The 6,955-nt window shown below is 42.7% G+C and overlaps 1 long non-coding RNA gene across 2 annotated transcripts; it reads right to left on the bottom strand.

The window, feature by feature from the left end:
* Positions 1-2,653: 2,653 nt before the first annotated feature.
* On the bottom strand, positions 2,654-6,551 carry LOC147268474 (uncharacterized). 2 transcript variants are annotated; one of them, XR_015112319.1, is made up of 3 exons: positions 5,989-6,551; positions 3,054-3,181; positions 2,654-2,904 (listed from the first exon to the last, which is right to left on the bottom strand). It is a non-coding gene; the product is annotated as an uncharacterized LOC147268474 (long non-coding RNA). The 2 variants fall into 2 exon arrangements; XR_015112320.1 differs by lacking the exon at positions 5,989-6,551 and adding an exon at positions 3,839-3,928.
* Between the last annotated feature and the right edge of the window lie 404 nt (positions 6,552-6,955).

A 6,955-nucleotide genomic window follows, 5' to 3' on the forward strand; every position in this document is an offset into this window, starting at 1 on the left:
TAATCAGATCATTTGTCAAGCATGCCTTTGTTTCACTATAATTATACAATTCATCTAGCTACAACAAATAAATTGTCATCTGCAAATGTTGCTATTCTATTTTTATCTTTAATTGTATGATAAGACACAAATCTGCAACGAATTCCTCCTAACATAAAACCAGAAGCGTCGAAGGCTTCAGTGTTTTCATGTGACACTGACACTTCAAATAACAGTCAGATATTTAAAATGCAGAACACACACACACACACACACTTTGAATATTCAAACTCTTTCGCGTGGCTCCCCTAGAATGTGAAATCAATCTTTTTCATCCATGATTGTAATAAGTGCCCGCCGGTCACACTTGTTACAAATTTCAACCCACTTATGGACACAAACTTACACAGTATAGGCCCCGTCATGACGGCTGTGGCTGTGAGATGGTAAGTAAATTGTTTAGAGCCTTGTGAAATGACTCCTTTCACTATCCAAATTTGATCAGATTATATTGGGACAGTGTAGAAGAGCTGCACCATTAAGTTACTTATTCACATTTAAGAGACAAGTAGCTGTCTCAGCTAGCATAACTCTCCCGTGCACATTACCAAGAGCATGTGCAGTGTGCATCCTCCCAGCCAGGGAATGCTGTTGCAAATGTAAACTCTGGACTGTGACTTCCAGAGAGATTTACCTGGTGATGATGAGCTTATTGGGCATGATGTGAAAGATGTATATTTATATGAAAATTGAGTTTTCCATGATGGGTTGACAAAGGTTTCAGTACGTCAACCTTCACTTGACCAAAATCAGCCACCTAATCCAATATATATTTTATTTTCAGTTTTCTAGATATCTATAGTCCTAAACACGCGTCTGTTCTCCGCGTTGGCTCAGAACAGCAGTTGTCTTGTTGTCTCTCGCCAACGAGTTACATGAGGAACAGATGTTCTCTTAATCTTAGCCTCATGGGTCCGTATGTGCCTGCTGTCATGAACAGCACTTGTGAACATGTTATCAACCTTCCAAAGAAATACAATAGTCAGACCGAGGGCAAAGATTTGACTCGGAAAGCCAGTCACATCACCCTTTCCACTAGCACTGTTCCACTAGCCTCAGGGTGTATCAAGCCGTCCTTGGTTTGTGTGTGTGTGTGTGTGTTTTTGAGCGCACCATCAAACAAGGGGTTTGTTTGGAAGTGCCTGCTAATGTTCTGCCAACTATAGCACACACTGTACTCAAGGTTTATGTACCTCATACTGCTTACCAAACGAACGTTTGAGGACAGTTCCTGCTTTATCTTCACAGTATGTGTACAGTGCAGACAGCAGAAAGCTTTTCACACCAACCAGACACCATTGATCCATCCATATTGAAAACCCTGTGTCAGAAACAGGACATCCATCTGCTAGTACTGCAGCATTTGATATTTTCCTCAAATTACTCGTTAGTTGTAATTAAATCAAACTGAATGAGAGTATGGTTCTGTATTTAAAGTGAAATGAGATGTTTGTTGTGAAACCGTGCTATCAAAATAAAATCTTGCTTGATGTGAATTAGTAGTGGTGAGCAACCACATCATCATCATCTGTAAAACCAAACCGGCGTAGAGCAGAGAAGACGTGCAAACATTCGTTAATCCCTGGAGACACTGGACACTGCAGCTGCAGGTGACAGTGGTGAGAGACTGTATCAGCAGTGTGGAACACAAAGTAAAACTGTCCAATCGTGAAAGGACAGGAGCACAAAGCACTCTTTATTCTTCACACATGGATATTGACACGCATCGGCCGGCTGATGATTATGAACACAAAAGCACATCATCTCCACCAGATGACCAGCTGTTATAAGTGTACGTGTTAGGAATATTATAAAAAACCAGAAGCAATACTTCTGCAATACTTTTTTAATTAAAGCTCCAAGTACGAACTTACTGCTCTACAACTCTTAATGACACAGCAGAAATGTTCAGACTGCAGATGCTGACACTGTACAGATGGCATCTAAATCTAGTGGTGCGACAGTTACACAAATTAAAAATTGGAGAGCACAGTTAAACCCTTATCGACGCATAAGCACTCCCCTCAATACTGCAGCTGAGAGAGAGCAGTAGCTTCTTGGTTGCAAGACAAACCGTACACGTGATCAACCGACCATCTCATTTGGCCTGGCAGTCGGCGGGGCTCGGGAGGTGTGTGTGCTGGCGGATGACAAGTCAGGAGAGAGTCCTGCTTGACAGGGTGGACTCGTCAAGTGGCGAACAACGTGAGACAAAATGAAAAAGGGGGAAGTAGTAACAAATCCTTGCATCTGTCTGAGCCACTCATATCTGAATGCATATTCAGGATTCTATATACCTCCTGTTTTCACATGTTTAATATTTACTTCTTTTCCCTGTTACCTTATCGCCTTATTTCCTTTGTTTCATGCAGCGTGATGGCACATTTAAGAAGTCATGGTTAATCAGAGCTCAACCTCCGGTCAGAAGCAGAGTGACTAGGTTTGTCTCGACACCACTTGATTTCTGCAGAACCTCCGAAACATCCAAGTAGCCACAGCTGAGCGATGAAAGCTTTTAATGGGATTAATGGTGAAAAATAAGATGTGTTTGCAGCTCGGGTTACAATCGACAGAGCCAATAACAACAACAAAAAAGCAATGAGTCATTCCTCGTGATGTCATTTCACACCAAGATTTCTTCTTCAAATGAAAAGTTTAAATTTAAGGAGGATTTTCATTTTCAGAGATTTTTAGATGATCTCTCAAACTGATTTGTGTGTCCTAAATTTGAAGGCTTTACTGACAACTCCGTGTCTGCACATCATCCACGGCTGCTGTACCTCAAGGGTGTGTACAAGCGTCTTTCAGTCCAGTAGTCAGAGCTCTGGATGCGTTTGTAAGGCTTCAGTCCTGGTCCTGTTCTCCCTGATGGACAAACCACTGACAGCTGACAAAAGCAACAACGACCAGTGACAGCTCAAATCTCACAGCGCTGTTTCATAACATCCCTGTATACACACGTCAAGGTGGAGACTCATGACAAAGGATGTCTAGTCAGAGTTCAACTTACTTACTGTGTGTACTTCAGCTTCCTCCCAAACATCAAAAAATTGAAAACTTGGTTGTGTCGCTATGTCAACCCTGTGATAAGCCGGCGACCTGTCCCAGGAGTACCCGGTCCCTGGCCCGATAACAGCGCATCCTGAAAAGGATAAGCGGTATTGACATTGGAGGGGGAACAGATGGAACATGACTCCGTAACTCTGCATTTGTCAATACTGACTTAGTATGAAGTCGGTAAGTAGTCAGGAACATTTTGATCATACCTTCAAACAAATGGAGGTATTCATGAATGCTGCAAATGTGCCTTTGATGCATGACATCCTCCCACCAGCTCTGTACCTGCAGCTGTTCGCCAGTGCTCAAAAGCTTTGGTTTTTCTTAGGACCTGCATGTTAATTTGCCCGCTCTCCACTTGCTTTGACTAAGAACTGGATGCTTGAACATGGATTTGACAAACAACAGAGGAAAGGATTAGCTAAAAATAGTTTAATGCTATGGAACCGCGAGGTGTCCGCTGCTTCAAAGTGTTCCTACAGATAATCGTTGTATATCTGGATTAGAGAATCACTTGACATGAGCCTCTGATGGACCTCGCTCGTATACGGTAGAGTGAGGCCTAATGACTTTCCTGCAGCTCAGATTACATCGCTGTTATGTCCAAGATACACTATCAGAGAAATCAAAAAGCCAAATGTCAAAGTTTGACAGTCATTCACAGTAAAACACCCAAAGGTGCATTCAGTTAGAAGCAAACTGATAAGCAGAACAATAAGATGTTTTCCTTGAGTGTGTTTACCAATGGAGCAAAGGCCTTCCTGGTGGTAGAAGGCCAACCAGCGGTGCGCATGCTCGTCCTTTGAGAGAGACGTTTCCTGGGCGTACCCCTGGCGAGGAGGCTACGTGGATAAATGATCATTGTGTCATTTAAATCCCTTCAGAAACTTGCTTCCTCACTGGCAAACATCTCTCTTTGGGATCACAAGTAGCTTAACACTTATCACTCAAATTAAAATGCATGTCCTCAATAACTTTCATCAAACTATGCTGAAATCTTATATCGAAAATAGGTCTTTGGGATTACAGAATACAATCAGGATAATTTCCAAAAGGCAAAAAAAAAAAAAAAGGTTCCATTTCACATGGACTAAACTGATTGGAAATCCATCAGTGACATGTCTAGAAAAATGCCGCTATTATCTGTAGCCAGCCAGTGGCCTACAACAGTCCTTAGGATCTACAGTCTGATCTAGATCACCTCTGACGAAGGTTCTCTAGAATGAAAGCTCCATCTTAATAAAAGTGAAATACTGCATGAACCCAAGGGTGTGGAACTCTCCTCTTTCAGTTTGGACACTACCTACCTTTACACCAAAATACTCATCGGTACATTGTTTTTCAGAGATCCTGTGAACCAGCCAACAGACACAAGGTAGTGATCACATTACTTCTTTAGCAGACCTAATTAAAGCCAAGCACATGCCAAATTAAAATGAACTTCCTGGCTGGTGATGATAAATACGCACAGGCTCTGTAAGAAGAGACAGCTTCCAAAACGAACACATGAGCTCAATTCTGAGCCACAGAGATCAAGACCTTGAAACTAAGAGACCCATTCTGGTCAACAATATTGCTTTTGGCCAGAGGGACCACCAAAAATGAAGAAAAACTCTTTTTTTCACTAGTTTAAAGAACTGTTCTTGCTCCAGTAATAACAATGTTAAGGGAATGTTCCTTGTCATGATAAAAAAAAAAAACAACAAAACAGTAAATGTGTTGAAACGCGCCATTTTGTTGCAACAAACATATGCTGCTTCAGGGTATTTTGGAAGATAAAGAGATTCTGTCATAAAAAGTCTTAGAAAATGATGAAATCTTTGTTACAACACACATATCCTCCTCTCCGGCTGGCTGGAGGTTCCCATTACTCTCAAAAGCTGATTTTAAAGACTACATGTCAGCACTGTTTTACACAGTGAGTGTGAAACAGACGTGGACAGGATGTTTTTGTTAGAGTTAGCAGGAAGTAACTCTACCAGGTCAGTATGAACCATCGAGGGCTCTGAACGTCATAACTAACTCCTCTAAATACTACAACTCACTCATCTGACTCACTTCTAGCTGGTGAATTTGGCAGCAGGCCTTTGAAGACTGGCGAGGGTTACTAGCGCAGGTGACATGGTGGCATATTTAATCAGAGGGACATGAAGAATGTGCTCATGGCATCGTCACTCTCTCCAAGACCCTTAAGTGGAAAATAAAGTGTTAAATTACAGTAATACTCAGGCGCTACTGAAGATACTGGCCATAGCAACAGTCCTGAGCAATCCCTTCCGCTGTGCCCTTGGCCGATAAGAAACACCCCTGTCCTCCATCCTATTTTGTGTGCCGGTGCAGGGCAGACTGCCCAGAATCCCAAATGTCAGCGGATGGCTTAAGAAATGACAGCTGCTGCTGCATCTTCAGTGCCCGCCACCACATTCCGAGAAGTGTTGAAAGGGACAAAGTGACATTTGCAACGGGGTCCTCTCAACTTCCACTAGTTTCCTCTCCCTGTGTTTCCGCCATGCTGACCCTTGTTTCCTGCCCTGCTGTGACCGTGAATCTATAGGATACTAGTCTGCTTTCCAGGCCAATCATGCTGTGTTTGACATTCATCATTTATTGATGGGCTCGGCTTTAACTGCAGCGGGAGAGTGCTTAGCTTCACTGCTCTCACTGGCTGATCCATGGGGATGGCTTTCCCACTGGGGGCCCACATTTACTCCGTGAACAGGGAGAACAACTGTTGACTTATACTAGTTGTGACACACAAAAAATAACCTGCAGGGTTTTTTCTCTCCTCCTCTATTTATTTATTTATTTGCATTTCTCTCTGCTTACACTCCTGCAATGAGATGATACAATAAAGCATCTCAGATGTCGCGGGGCAGATGGGTAAGCAAATACCTGTTATATTGATCGAATATCCACATTCATTAATGTAATCATAATCCAATATGGTATGCAGCAACAGGAACTTTACACTCGCCAAAAGTTCTGCGAAGATTACTTTTCTAAACCTAAACTAATCCTGCATGTGTTTCTCCTGCTGCCGCCACGGTGCTCGTTCTCTCATTTATTACAGCCCACACAGGCCTCTCTCCTTTCTCTGGTAATCTGTACCTGGCATGAGTTTAATTTGCTTCCATATGCAGCTGCAGTTGGACACTTGGTTAAATTTAGCAGTGAGAGAGCAGGGATTAAAACTGCAGTGGCCACCACCAACATCCCCGCATGAGAAATTATTTTGAGATGTTAAATGTTGTGAAAAAAAATGCATTAACTGCATATGTGCATAGCCTTTAAAAAAAATACTTACATCCATGAGTGTGTGACATCTGTCAGCATTGGGCTGCTGACGGATGCAGACAGAAAGCAAGAGAGAAGAGAAGTTTGAAGCTCATCATTCTCGTCAGGATCAAAACAGGGGCGTTGCAGCCCAAGATGTCTTAAAGTTAAAATCAAGCTTCCAATCAACTCAAGCAAAGTTTTAAAGCACACCGATAAACCTCAAAAGGCAAATCTCTGGACTGAAAATATCAATGCCCCTCTGCCTCACGAGATCTAACGGTTTCATCTTTTTTGATGTTTTCATCCTAGTCTTGCAGAGGATAATGCTACGCTGTTAGGAAAAGAAGAAGCGTCTCTGGCAGTGACGGGTGGTTGGAGACGGATGGTGGCTCTTCCCAGCTGAACGAGCTTCGGTCCAACCACTTTGTTCTGAAGAGCTGTTCCCTCCCAGCTTCTGCTTCCATCTCCACCAAGCACTTTGTGGTTACTTCCACGTAGACACACTTCCAACACACAGAGGCGTGCAACCACACACACACACACACACACACACACACACACACACACACACACACAAAATGTG

Source organism: Aulostomus chinensis, chromosome 3 (assembly GCF_037954235.1).
Source record: "Aulostomus chinensis isolate RoL2024-O1b breed Wild chromosome 3, RoL_Achi_v1.0, whole genome shotgun sequence".
Classification (NCBI taxonomy): domain Eukaryota; kingdom Metazoa; phylum Chordata; class Actinopteri; order Syngnathiformes; family Aulostomidae; genus Aulostomus; species Aulostomus chinensis.